The sequence below is a fragment of the Plecotus auritus genome, assembly GCF_963455305.1.
Source record: "Plecotus auritus genome assembly, chromosome: 10".
Taxonomy (NCBI): Eukaryota; Metazoa; Chordata; class Mammalia; order Chiroptera; family Vespertilionidae; genus Plecotus; species Plecotus auritus.
In genome coordinates this window covers 27,216,407-27,230,967 of record NC_137785.1, presented here as the reverse complement: position 1 = coordinate 27,230,967, position 14,561 = coordinate 27,216,407, and the positions used below count along the sequence as shown (strand labels likewise).

General features: G+C 50.7%; 1 pseudogene across 1 annotated transcript; it reads left to right on the top strand.

The window, feature by feature from the left end:
- The first annotated feature begins 7,105 nt into the window (after positions 1-7,105).
- Positions 7,106-12,756, top strand: LOC308235953 (thyrotropin-releasing hormone receptor-like; annotated as a pseudogene). Its single transcript has 3 exons — positions 7,106-7,242; positions 10,994-11,184; positions 12,702-12,756. The product of its transcript is annotated as a thyrotropin-releasing hormone receptor-like (transcript).
- The last annotated feature ends 1,805 nt before the right edge of the window (positions 12,757-14,561 follow it).

The window sequence follows — 14,561 nt, the reverse complement described above, 5'->3', positions numbered from 1 at the left end:
CCTTTTCTGCAGGGTTTCTCCTCAAGTCCCAGCTGTTTTGGACCCCTGTCTGCTCAGCTCAGCAAGCCTGTATTTGCTGCTTGTAAATACAGGGAGGGGAGCCTACAGCTTGAAGGGGTGTGTATGTCACTTTGTTGTTTCCCTTCCCTCAAGGGTCAGAGATCCATGCCCTATCAGTATTGGCTGTCCTCCAAACTCCTCAGCATGTGTATCTATGTTTACCCATTTTTTAATTGATTTATTGATTTTTAGAGAGGAAGGGGGAGAGCGAGAAAGAGAAACATCAATTGGTTGATTCTTGTATGTGCCCTGACCAGGAATGAACTTGCAACCTTGGTGTATCTGGACGACGCTCTAACCAATTGAGCTGCCCAGTCAAGGCCTGAAAGCAGCATTTTAGAAAGGCAAATCTGATGTTGGAAACAACTGGGAGGAGACCACCAGAAGGCTCTCCCTTCTCTAAGTTGACCCAATACCGGGTACGCCTTTGCTGTTTCTCAAGGTGCCGCCAGAGGGTGTGTCAACCCGGATGTGCTGGACAGGTGGATGCTGGATGGGCCTGGGGCTGGGATGTCTGGATCTACTTAATCTGGGAATGGGCATCCATTGCTTCCGGGTGGATCGGCTGTCTTAGCTTCCAAGTCCTGTCAGCCCTTCTCATTCCCAGGTCACAGCACGGAAGATGTCTAGAAAGCACAGTCAAGACATTCAAATTCTGTCCATCCTCTTTCACTTGCTCAGAGCCACATAGTGGATGCAGGAAAGCCCTGCCCTCTTCTGTGTGGGACCCCCATCACATCACAGCTTTTAACCAAACGCCGTTGAGGGTGAGAAAGAGAGGGGCCTGACCCCTGTGGACCCTGTCCCCTCCAGGCTCCTACCCAGCCTCGGTTGGGGACCCAGTGCTGACCCCACTCGGCCTCCTTCCCTCCCTGGAGACATCCAGGGGTGACGCTCAAACTGCCTGCCCACCTCTCTGACAGGCCCCTGGGGGAAGTTGGGAGAAGTATTCCTAGGACCTCTGTGCCTGAGGCTGGGAGTTTCTGCTGTTTCTTCAGCTCTAGCATTCCCTCACCCCCCTGTTTGGGCCCTTGCAGGCTGATTTGGGTGAATGGATGATGGATGGATGGAAGTTCAGTTCCTACCACAGAGACTTTTATAAAAACCTGGGATTTCTTCCACGGTGACACTTATGGCTTCTCTTTGGCATATCTGAATTGCCAGTATTACTACTCCTGCGCTTTGGAGTTATTATTAAGTAAAATAAAAGTTACTTGAATATAAGCACTGTGACACCATGGCAATCAACCTTATAACTGACCAACTACTAAGTAACTTCAGGTTGGGGAGCTGGACAAAGGGATGATTTATTCCCTGGCAGCATGGCAGATTTCTTCACGCTACTTAGAACAGTGAATAATTTAACACATATGAATTTTTTAATTTTTGTTAATACTCAACTGAAAATTTTTTTGCATTGATTTTTATTTTTTTTTTATTTTTTTTTATTTTCAAATTTTTATTAAGGTATTATATGTGTACATATCTTACCATTGCCCCCCACCCCCACCCCACTCCCATACATGCCCTCACCCCCCAATGTTTTGCATCTGTTGGTTACTCTTATATACATGCATATAAGTCCTTCAGTTGATCTCTTATTTTCCCCACCTCTCCCTAACCTTACCCCTGTAATTTGACAGTCTGTTTGATGCTTTACTGCCTCTGTAACTATCTTTTTGTTCATCAGTTTATAATGTTTTTCATTATCCCCAAATGAGTGGGATCATGTGGTATTTTTCTTTCATTGACTGGCTTATTTCACTTAGCATAATGTTCTCTAATTCCATCCAAGTGCCTACAAATGGTAGTAATTCCTTCTTTTTTACGGCAGCATAGTATTCCATTGTGTAGATGTACCATAGTTTTCTGATCCAGTCATCTGCTGATGGGCACCTAGGCTGTTTCCAAATCTTAGCTATTGTAAATTGTGCTGCTATGAACATAGGGGTGCATATATCCTTTCTGATTGGTGTTTCTGGTTTCTTAGGATATATTCCTAGGAGTGGGATTACTGGGTCAAATGGGAGTTCCATTTTCAGTTTTTTGAGGAAACTCCATACTGTTCTCCACAGTGGCTGCACCAGTCTGCATTCCCACCAGCAGTGCACGAGGGTTCCTTTTTCTCCGCATCCTCGCCAACACTTGTCGTTTGTTGATTTGTTGATGATAGCCATTCTGACAGGTGTGAGATGGTATCGCATTGTTGTTTTGATTTGCATCTCTCGGATAATTAGTGACTTTGAGCATGTTTTCATGTGTCTCTTGGCCTTCCTTCTGTCTTCTTTCGAAAAGATTCTATTTAGGTCCGTTGCCCATTTTTTTATTGGATCCTTTATCTTCCTTTTATTAAGTTGTATAAGCTGCCTGTAGATGTTGGAAATTAAACCTTTATCAGTGATACCATTTGCAAATATGTTCTCCCATACAGTGGGGTTTCTTGTTGTTTTGTTGATGGTTTCTTTTGCTGTGCAAAAGCTTTTTATTTTGATGTAGTCCCATTTGTTTATTTTCTGTTTGGCTTCCATTGCCCTAGGGGCAGTATCACTGAAAAAGTTCTTTTGGCATATGTCTGAGATTTTGCTGCCTGTGGATTCCTCTAGTATTTTTATGGTTTCCCGTCTTATATTTAAGTCCTGTACCCATTTTGAGTTTATTTTTGTGTATGGTGTAAGTTGGTGATCTAGTTTCATTTTTTTGCATGTATCTGTCCAATTTTCCCAACACCATTTATTAAAGAGACTGTCTTGACTCCATTGTATGCTCATGCCTCCTTTGTCAAATATTAAATGCGCATATTGGTTTGGGTCGATATCTGGATTCTCTATTCTGTTCCATTGATCTATATGTCTGTTCTTGTGCCAGTACCAGGCTGTTTTGAGGACAGTGGCTTTGTAATACAGCTTGAAATCTGGTATTGAGATCCCTCCTACTTTATTCTTCTTTCTCAGGATTGCTGTGGCTATTCGGGGTCTTTTTTTATTCCAGATGAATTTTTGGAGAGTTCTTTCTAGGTCTGTGAAATACGCCGTTGGTAGCTTTTTCTTATCTGTGAAGCTCTTTATCTGCCCTTCAATTCTGAATGATAGCTTTGCTGGGTAGAGTAATCTTGGTTGTAGGTTCTTGCCACTCCCGTGTGGCCTGCATAGTTTCTGTTGAGAAATCAGCTGACAGTCGTATGGGTGCTCCCTTGTAGGTAACTAACTGTTTTTCTCTTGCTGCTTTTAATATTCTCTCTTTGTCTTTTGCTCTTGGCATTTTAATTATGATGTGTCTTGGTGTGGTCCTCTTTGGATTCCTTTTGTTTGGGGTTCTGTGCGATTCCTGGACTTGTAAGTCTATTTCTTTCACCAGGTGGGGGAAGTTTTCAGTCATTATTTCTTCAAATAGGTTTTCAGTATCTTGCTCTCTCTCTTCTTCTGGCACCCCCATAATTCTGATGTTGGTACGCTTGAAGTTGTCCCAGAGTCTTCTTACACTATATTCAACTTTTTGGATTTTTTTTTTCTTTTTGCTTTTTCGGTTGAGTGTTTTTTGCTTCTTTGTATTTCAATTCTTTGACTTGATTCTTGTGTTCCTCTAGTCTGTTTTTGGGTTTCTGTATAATATTTTTTATTTCAGTCAGTGTATGTTTAATTTCTAGTTGGTCCTTTTTCATATCTTCGAGGGTCTCGTTATATTTATCGGCCTTTGCTAGGATATTCTTGAAAAGCCTTATAACCGTGGTTTTGAATTCTATATCCAGTCATTTGTTTTCCTCCATTTCTTTTGTTTGTGATCTGTTTCTTTGACGCCGCATTTTCATTGCTTCCCTGAGTTGGTAGGGTAAATTTGTGTGCTAGGTTTCCTATATGGCCCAGTGGGTCGGCCTCCCCAGTTAACCTGAGGTGGATACTCTTGGTGCACCCCTTTGTGGACTGTGTGTACAGCCTTATTGTAGTTAAGTCTTGATTGTTGTTGGTATCACTGGGAGGAATTGACCTCCAGGCCAGTTGGCTGTAAGGATCAGCTGCGTCTATGCTGGGAGAAGTTCAGTGCTGGAGACAGCCTTATAGGATTAGACTTGCCAAATTGCAATAGCCTCTGTGCTTGGCTTGGATGGGGTGGAGTCTCAGGGCGGAGCAGACAGTCTTGGCTTCCCGGCAGCCTTGCCCTTGCGTGCACGCGCAGATCTCTGCCTTCCCCAGCTCCCGAGTCTCCGCCCGAGAGTCCAGACTCCCCCCACAAGAGCGTGGGTCCCCAGGGGCTTGCCTGGAACCGGGGTTCAGTGCAGTCAGAACTGGGGTTCAGTGCGGTCGGGGGCTTCCTCCCCCCTTCTGCCAGAGAAAGTCAGCCAGACTCTCAGCCGCCCTTCCTCTCTGCGCGCACAAAGACCCTTTGCCGTACCTCCAATTCTCTGTGAGCTTTTCTCTTTTCTTCTAGTTGTAGAATTTTCACTCAGCCAGCTTTCTTGTGGTTCTGGATGGTGTCCGTTCTGTCTTTTAGTTGTAGTTTTGAAATTGTTGTGCGAGGCAGCAGTTTAGGTGTTTACCTATGCCGCCATCTTGGTTTCTCCTGCATTGATTTTTAGAGTGTATAAAGGAGAGAGAGAGACAAAGAGAAAACATTTATGTGAGAGAGGCACATCGATTGGTTGTCTCCCACATGAGCCCTGACCAGGGCCAGGGATCGAACCTGCAACCGAGGTATGTGCCCTTGACCAGAATCAGACCTGGGACCCTTCAGTCCTTGGGCCAACGCTCTATCCACTAAGCCAAACCAGCAGGGTCTCCATTTAATATTTTTGAACCATGGTAGACTTTGAGTAACTGAAACTGTGGATAAGGGGAAATACTATACTTTTTTAAGACATCAATTTTAACAGTTAGATCTCTGCTGTGGGGACACAACATCAAGTTCTTAACACTCTGAATGGACATTTGTCAGCCAGTTGTTTTATTATGAACTAGAGGCCCGGTGCACAGTCCCTAGGTATGGCCAGTGATCAGGGCAGATCAGGGCCTTCCGACTGCCTGGCCGGGGCCTTCCTTTGTTCCATGCTGCCCCTAGGTGGTCAGCGCATGTCATAGTGAGCGATCGAACTCTTGGTCTCCCAGTCGAACTCCTGAGGGGACACTTTGCATATTAGCCTTTTATATATGTAGATATAGACTAGAGGCCTGATGCACGAAATTCGTGCAAGGGGCTTGACCCTTGCAGGCCCGGCTTTGTCCGGAAGGTCATCTGGAAGGACGTCTGGAAGGACATCTGGAAGGTCATTTGGCTGTCTGGTCTAAATAGCATATTATGCTTTTATTATTATAGATAAGTGCTATGTAGCTGTGTTACTCCTGGGAGATGCCACTAAGGGTTGTTTTGCTACTGCTGGTGGTTGGGGGGCAAGGATCGCTGCTGGCTACAGGACTCCTGGGGCACACAGAAGTGGGGACATGAGAGAATCTGTGAAATGTGGTCTGTCCACAGGTGAGCATGGGAACCCAAGGCAGATTGAAAGCACTCTCTACGTAGGTGCTGGGCAGGGATGCTATTGCTGCTCTGGCTGTCTTGCTCCTGTCCTACAGGGAAGAACCCCCCAAGATCAAGGGCAAGGGGAGCAGTATGGAGGAAGGGCCCAGCATGAGACTGAAGAAGCATATTTCAGTCCCAGCTCTGCTGCTTCTAGACGAGCTATCTCCTTTGTTGGGGGTAGGAGGATAGCATCCTACTTTTCAACCTGCCTGCTGTGTGAGTTGACTGAGGCAGTCCCCACATAGACAGCCAGGCATCTGGGATGTACAAATACTCACCAGATCTCAGTTTTCATTGCCAAGTTCATCGGTTATTGCTGTTAGCTGTGTGAATGTGAAAACTGCTTTCCTTCTCTGGACCTTCATTTTCACTTCTTGTGATGAGGGCCTTGGTGCGGACAATTTTATAGCCCCATTCCGTGCCATTGGATTCTCTTCTCTCCCAAGGCCACTGAGAGAAGGCAGCAGGGTGGCCTCTGGAAGGCTGCATGGAAGGCAGCAGGGTGGTTTCAGTACCAATGAGGGAGGACAGCACCCCTGGAGCTGTCCATGGATCTGAATTCCTGGGAGTTCCTCCAAGAGGAGAGGGCAAGAGAGGTGTGGCGGTGGGCTGGGGGTGGCAGCAGCGGATGTTGAGAGATGGAGCAGCAGAGCCTTCCGTGTGACTGTAGCCTGTGGAGTCATAGCCTTCCTAGCTATTCCAGGCAGCCCCCGTGGGGAGCTGGGTGCTGTGTTTCAGAGGCACTAGGGACCACAACCTCCCACCCTTTTCCTTCCCTTCAGTCCTTTCTCCTCTCCACTCATCTATGTTGAGCCAGGCCCTGGAAATCAGCCATTTTTGGGACCAAACTAATGAAAATACCACCGAGCCAGGGCTCCTGTACAGAAGTTCATCAACAGTGCATCATGCACAAACATTTACAGCCTAGTCCTATGGTGAAATATTACACAGCTGTGGACATGGGTGAGCTACAGTCACACACAGTGGGGATGAGTCTCTCAGCATGGTGATGCAAGTGGAATTATCAAGACACACACAACTACCAGTACATGGGGTCCTGGTTATAGAGGGCTCCCATGCAGGCAGGAGAGGGGATGCTGTTTGCAGGTATGAGGCTGGGAAGTGGCAACCTCCTTGGAGGGAGGGCAGGAGGTGGGAAGGCAGGGGTGATGTGCTCATTTTATTCATTCAACCATTAATTTCTCTTTTGTATACCTTCTCTATAATATTACATTTCACAATTAAAATGTAAAGAAAGAGAAGAACACTAGTGGCCATTGGAGTTTCTCGGGGAGAAGGCTATTAAAACACGTATTCGAGGGTGCTGCTCCTGGGTACTTGATTTGGAGGCCCAGGAACCTGCATTCTAATGGGTCCCCCTGGGCTCTGAGGAGGAGCCCTGGCTTCGAATCTGCATTCTAAAGGCCTGGGAAGAGCCGGGCCCTGGCTATTGAGGGGAAACGGTCTGGGATTCCCGCTTTCTGAGCTAGCTGAGGGGCCCCTTTGGGGTCCTTTCCCAAGAGAAGGGGTGCCAACCATGGTGCTGACCACGCGGAACATGCACACACCCACCAACTGCTACCTGGTCATCTTGGCCCTGGCTGACCTCAATGTGCTGGTGGCCATGGGGCTGCCAAACATCTCCAACAGCCTGGCTGGGCAGTGCATCTGCAGGCATATACTTGAAGTATCTGAGCCTCAGCGTCTCCTCCTGTTCCATCCTGGCATTCACTGTGGAGAGGTAGGTGCTCCTAGCCTTCCACCTGCATGCCATTTCCCTCACCACAACGCGATGCAGCCAGGACTTTCTGGCTGGGACCCTTGGCAAACTGAGGCTCAGGTGAGCATAGTGGGGAGCTGGGTGGGACCCAGGAAGAACCTGGTACCAGGGGCAGGCATTGGAAGTGGGGTTCTCATCTTGCCTCTGTTGGTAAATCGCTGTGGGACACCAAGTCAATCCCTGCATTCCTCTGGGTCTCGATTTCCCCATCTGGAAAGTGGGCATTTAGATTGGACAGTCTCTTGGGTCTTTTCCAGTTCTGATTTTAGCACCTGAGCAGCATTCTAGCCTCGGGTGGAGCATGTGGATTCTGAAGCTTGCTGCCTGGATTAAAACCCAGCTCTTCCACTTCCAGGCCTTAAGCAAATAGGTGGCATGTTCAGGGCCACACAGAACTATGACATAACTGAGGCCTTCTGACATCCAGGTGTTGTCCCCATCCTGGCTCTCCCTAGCTGTGCCTGTCTGGCCTCCATCTCCTTGCCATGCGCATTGACCTGGTGGCCTGGGTGTTGCGGGGTGGGGGGACCCAGGTCTAGGCTGTGAGCCTGGCCATGAGGGACAAAAAATGTCTTTGGCTGCCTGAGGCAGTGACCTTTGTAGATGGGCAACTGAAAACCCACAGCAACTGGCACAAGGTCAAAGGCCTTTGAAGGGCACTGGGTTCCCTGGGCTGCAGCAGATGTGGCTGCGGCTGATGAGCCTCAGGGACAAAGGTCCTCTAGAGGCAAGTTCCTACTTGCCCTCCCTCTCAAGACTGATTCTCTGTGCTCCATAAGCCTGCCTGGCTGCTTCAGAATGGCCACCTGGCTCCCCAAATCTTGATGGCCTTCAAATTCACCCATGAAGGGACCAGTTGATGCACCGTGTTCCCATTCCAGTTCCCCCAAATGGAGAATCTGATTGACTAAGCTGGATCAGGTGTCCCCACTGCAGTCCAATCACATTAGTGGGTGAGTCACGTAACCCTCCTGGCCCTGGGGCAACTGGCTGTCCTGTGGCTGTAGGCACAGACCATGTGCACAGTGGACCGGGCCAAGTGGATCATCACTGGCGTCTAGGGGGCCTGTCATCTGCTGCCTGCTCTGGATCTTCCGGGTGGGCCTTAGCATCAGTGAGACCACAGCCTGGAGTGTGGCTACAAGGTGTCCTGCAGCCTTTACCTGCCCATCTCCCCGCTGAAACTGTCTTTTTTTTGTCACACCTCTGCTGGTGGCCAAGTCCTCCACGGGCTCATCGGGACAACCTTGTTCCAGAGCTCCCTGTCCCACCTGCCCCACCACAGGGCCAATGAGTCCTGGACAGAGGCAGGAGCCAAGTAGGGGCCATGCCATGGGCCAGGCTGGGGCATGGCGGGCTACTGCCCAGGTCCAAAGGCTTCCTATCTTCCAGGAAGTAGGTAATTGATGTCTCCTTTGGGGTTGGGTGAGGCTGGTAGGTGCGTGCTGGAGGGTGGGAGGCATTAGCACCAAAGAGTGGCAGGGAGATACAGCAAAGGTGTAAGTGGGCAGAGAGAAAGGACGCAAGCTTAACATTTGTTCATTCGTTCAACGCGTGTCTACTAAGCGCCTACTGTATGCCAGGCATGGTTCTAGGTGCTGGGACACGGGAGAACATGACAAGCAGACATCCCGTCCTGCTGGGCTCATGGCAGGTGGACAGCATGAGCACCACAAATACACAAAAAGAAAGAAAATAAGGAAAGATACAAAGCTGGGAGGAGAGGGAGTCTAGGGGAAAGTTTGGAGAGGCCTCACTGAGAGGTGACAGAGGAATAAAGAACTGAAGTTGGCAAGGGAGCCCACCAAGCAAATATCCAGGCCAAGCATTCCAGGTGGGGAAGAAGGCAGTGCAGGGTCTGAGGCAGGAGGTGTCTGGCTCTGAGATCAGCAAGGAGAAGAGCTCGGGTGGCGGGTCGGGGAGGGGGTGGGCTGTGGGCTGGAAGCGCTTGGCTTGACTAGAAGGAGCAGGAGGGGCAAATATCTAGGGCATCCTGAATGGAGGGACAGAATCTGCCTCATGTTTTAGCAGGATCCTTACATGTTTGGAGGCCAAGACAGGTACATACAGGTTCCCACATGTAACCACTATGGGCACTCAGAGAGATTGAGGCAGGGAGAAAACTGAGCATCGAAGGCACCTGTAAATGAGCAAGAGATGTGAGTGGAAGAAGGAAAGAGGGCAGGGAAACAGGAGAGAGAGACAGAGAGAGATGGAGACAGACGGGAGAAAGAGGGCTCTAGACAGAGAAAGGGAGAGAGAGAGAGAGAGAGAGAGAGAGAGAGAGAGAGAGAGAGAGAGAGAGAGAGAGAGAGAGAAGGGGGAGAGGAAAGACAGGGAGAGGGAGGGAGGGAAGAAGTGGGAAGGGAGAGAGAGAGACTGAGAGAGAGAGAGAGAGGAGTCAGGTGTATTCTAGCAGCAAAGATCTGTGCTCACACCTGGGGTATAACATAGCCCCAGACACACAGAAAGTCGAAGTTCCTGGGGCAAAGAGAATGAAGACTTCAAGGGTGCCCATCTTCCTCACCAGCATCCATGAGGAGACTGCTGTTATCCTGATGCTACAAGTGGAAAAGAGAGGCTCAGAGAGGTTAGGTGGGCTGCCCAGGGCCACACAGCTAGGAAGCTGGGAGCAGGGATCTAATTTAGGTCTGCCTGCTCCAGCACCCACACTCTCACCTGCTGCCTCTGCACCCTGGAGGAGGCAGCAGAGAGGCACCAGGACTAGAGCAGATGAGGGGACCCCGGGAGAACTCCCCTCAGCTCTGGGGCTCCAAGGAATCTCCCTACATGGGCCAGGCTGGTGGCTGCCCCTCTGCATCTTCTGGGCCCTCTCTCGGACCACATTGTAGCTGGTGAGGTGGGCCAGGGGACATGTCCCTTCCCCTCCCTGATATCCCTCCTCCCTCAGACATTGGCACAAAGAAGCCATGACCCTAATAGACTGTCCTTGAGCTGTACTAGTAAAACCCCTGCCCCTGGCCCCACCCTGTCTCCTGCCTGTATTGTCTTTCTGAGCCTGGTAACTTACTCCTGGGCTGAATGAATGGAATGGGATTCCACCCAAAGGGACATGGCTGTAGCTGGAAGGGGCCATCAAACCTCGGTGAGTGCAGAAGGACTATGGGAGAAGCTGAGTCATGGTGGCATGTGCTGTCTGATCCATCAGCTCTCGGTGCTTCTGCTTCCTCATTGCCAAAGGGATATGATAACAGCACCTTCTTGAGATGCAGTAGGGAAGGCCCAAAGCAGGGAGACAACGGGCTGTCAGCCACTGCGGCATCCAGGTCCCGAGGCCCTGCTCCAGGCATCGATCTTGCTTGTTAGGAATCTGAGAGGGCTGGGGGGCAGGGTGCACTTGGGGGGCTGAGGGCAGTGACTGTTCACCACCCCATGTGGAAATATTTCATGATCCTTATCAGGTAGCGCAACTTTCGATGGCAGCCGGGGCTACTGCATGGAAGTGTTCAGCGCAGTAGCCCAGAGGAGAAGCAGTAATCATCTAAGTCCTTATTTTAGTAACATTCTCATCACTTACTCAGGAAACACGTCCTGAGGCAGGAACCGTGGCTGTACCTTCCAGTGGCATTTGCTTGGCCACCAGCTGTGAGGCCTGCTGCGCCCCAGGGGCTCCCCCTCCCACAGGTCACCAGATGCTGCTGTTCTGTGGATGCCATGCCACACTCCAGTGCTGCTCAGCTCCTTCGTGGCCCGGCCTTTCTTGGCCCCCTGGGTGCTTCTCTTCTGCCGCATCTGTGTCTACACCAACAGTGCCATCGACCTGCCATCTACAGCCTCGTGTTCCAGAGTTCCTGTGGCTCCCAGCGGCTGTGCAGGTGCAGGGCGGAGGGGCTGCAGAGGTGCACAGCCCCCTCACCAGCTACAATGTGGTCCGAGAGACACCCCAGAAGATGCAGACTGACAGGAGTGGGGTCGCAGGCCCTCAGGCAGCTGTGCCCCTGCGCCAGCTGCAGGAGCCTTATTTCAGCAGGTCTGAGGGCTGCCCTGCTGCTGCCCAGCCCCTCTCCACCCCTTCTGTCTTCACTCCTTCTGCCTGCTCACTGCTGGGTCCTGCAGGTGTCTGTCCTTCCACCATGGCTGGCAGGGCCAGGAGAGGGCAGACACCCCTGTTGCCAGTGGCTCTCAGCTTTGGGTCCCCAGTGACTTTCTTCATGAATGAGGACATTACAGTGTCCTGGCTCAGGTGGTTGGGGTTCAAGGCTGGACTGCATTTGAGTAGCTCTCTCACCTCCTCCGGAAGTGGGGAAGGTGAGAAATAAGAAGCAGAAGCTGAAAGGACCCAGCCTTCATCAGTATAAAATTATGACCTTCCATCGTTACTTATTACTTTAAGCATTTTTTTTAAAAAACAAGGGGAAAATCCTGGTGGGTATTAAAGGGATGCACTTCTGGTCTTTGCTGGTATCCATCCATCAGTCTAGCTGTGGACAGTGCCACCTGGTGCCACGTTGAAAGTGTACCCAGCTTCCCCAGAGACACTTCCTGCTGCCCCTCATTTGCACAGAGGCCATTTCCACGTTGCCACTCATATGGGCTAAGAACGACGACCCAGAAATAGGACTCCTGCTTCCCTCCCTTTAGAGTTCTGTCCCTGGGCCAGACTCCCCGCGTGGGATGGTCTCTGGGTTATAAACAGAGGAGAGCACTTGACTTAATGAGAAATGGGAAGCCATTTCTGAGCTCCCTCACTCCCAAACATGCAAGCTCAGTCTATGGGGCCCACTTTGACCCTCAGGCATAGCCACTTGTTCCCCTGTGGGTGAGCCGAGGAGCTCCTGACCCCGGAGCCAGACATGGCAAAGGCACGGACCCCTGACCGCTTCCTGTCCTTCTTGAGATTATTTTCCTCTTGGGCCCCTGCAGTGGTCATTGAAAACAGATTGTTGGCGGAGAGCTGTTTGGGAGGTGTGCATTTTCAGAGACCGCCAGTGCAGCCCTGGCAACGGGGCGCCTGTGTAGGGTGGAAGGAGGGTCAGCAAGGGTGGAAAGGCATCCTTAAGCTGGGGCCAACCCAGTGGATGGTTCAGGCAGTGGTGGGACTGTGTCTCCAGGAGGGCCTGAGGGATGGATGGGAGGGCGAGAAGGTCAGGGCCTCCATGAGGGAAGGGCACCCACACTTGCACACTTGTAGCTGAGCTCAGTGGACACGGGTGCTGCTGTGTGTGGGCCCCTCTGAGCCGTCTTAGCACCATGTTGGACTCTACCTCAGCCTGTGCTGTCAGAAAACAGGGATGGGAGAAGCCCCGTAACCCTTTTGCTTCGAGAGTATCCTGGGAGATGGCCTACTGCAAAGAACCCCTTCCCCAAATTACTCTTTTTCATGACCCCATAGACCCACAGAGGACCCCCTGGATTACCTGAGACCAGGCCAGATCCTGACCCTGTAACTCCAGGTTCTTTGTGTCATGGTTGATTGCCTGAGATTAGAGTTGTTTGTCCCCCTGATGGACACAGAGGAAAACATTTCTTGCTCAGCTGACCCTGACTCCCCCATTGCAAAACAAACCCACCTGCAGACCACCCACCTGTCACCTATGTACTTCCTATAGAGCCCAGGGCAAAGCCACCTGGCAGGACGTGTGGTCTTCAGACCCATGGAGCTCTCCTATTGAATGAAACTAAGGGCCTTCCCATGGTCTTGTCTCTGGCATCAGCCCCAGCAGTGGTTTCTGACTGAGAGTTTGGGTGGGTGCAGAGGCTGGGAGGGTGGAGTAGGTGGGTGTTGGGGAGCCATGCTCTGGGAAGAGCGTAGCTCTCGGCCCTCTCCCAGCCTCCTTCTCTCATTTTCCACTTGGACGGATCCACGTGGTGGTCCTGAGGGGGAAGGAGGATGAAATGTGTGTGGTAAACTGTGAAGTGTCCTGGCATATGGGGTTCCCCCATGCAGTGGGTCATTTGGTGGCATGCTGGGAGCTTCTGCTTGGGCCTCTGAAGGCCCCAGCTAACCAGCTGGTGGAGGCCACCTCCTGTTGCAGGGGCCCGAGGCCCCAGGCCCCAGGCCCCAGGAGGTGACCTGGGAGGCCTGGAGGGGCAGAGGATAGAGTGCTGGACCTGTGTGGGATAGGGGCTTTAGTTCCCACTGGGCTGAGTGCTCCAGGATTGGATGCTCCCTGCCTGGCCTGTGTGGGGGTGGGGGCCAGGGGCCAGAGTGGTCACTCATATTCTCGCTGCATTAGAGACAGAGGGGCACAGCCCGGCATGGAGAAGGGCGGGGACTTGAGGAGCACTGGGCTGTGCCTTGACTGGTTGTGTGTCTAGACAGCACATTAATGTCAGTGAGCCTCCAGTTCCTTCTTTGGCAAAATAGAAAGCTCACCCCCATGATCTGGGATGGAGCTGGTGAGTACTTAATCTAGCAGTTCTCAAAGTGTGGTCAGCGGAACCCTCAAGGTCTGTGCCATTCAAACCACTTATATGTTATTTACCTTTGAAAAAAATAAATATTTTAATTGATTTTTAGAGAGAGAGGAAGAGAGAGGGAGAGGGAGAGAAAAAAAAAACATCGATGTGAGAGCAGAACATCAATCGGCTGCCTCCTGCTGGGGATTGAGCCCACAACCCAGGCATGTGCCCTTGACTGGGAATTGAACCAGCAAACTTTCAGAACATGGGACAAGGCCCAAGCAATTGAGCCACACCGGCCAGGGCAACATCATTTGCCTTTTCACCAGTTGACTTTCTCACTGACAGGGCAGAAGCAACGTGGTGAAACTGCTGATGTCTGAGTTGGATGGAGGCCGGGGCCGCAAGCTGTGCTCATGGTCACTGTGCCCTTCACACTCACACATTCAGTCAAAGAAACACGGCTTCCCCTGAGACTGTCCTTGATGAGGCAGCAACAAGTATTAATTGCATTGAATCTCAACTCTTAAATTCTGTCTTTTTAATGTTTTTGGTGAGAAAATGGGAAGTGTGCAGGTTGTGTGGACGGAGGGCTTGCGTGCCAGGTCTGTGCTGTGAGCTGAGCCAGCCGTTCTTCCCACGCAGCTCGTGTTCACACGCAGCAATGACTCCCACAGGCCATGGTGACACAGAACCAAGTCTTCCCAAAGGCTCACCAAATGAGCCTGCTGCTTCAAGGAGAACAGCTGACAATATCTGTTGCTAATGATAAAATTCAAGCTCTCAAGTGAAAGTTAAAATTTAGGAGAGTCTGTCTCCACCCTGAGCTTGAAGCTTTGTAGTGTTTGAT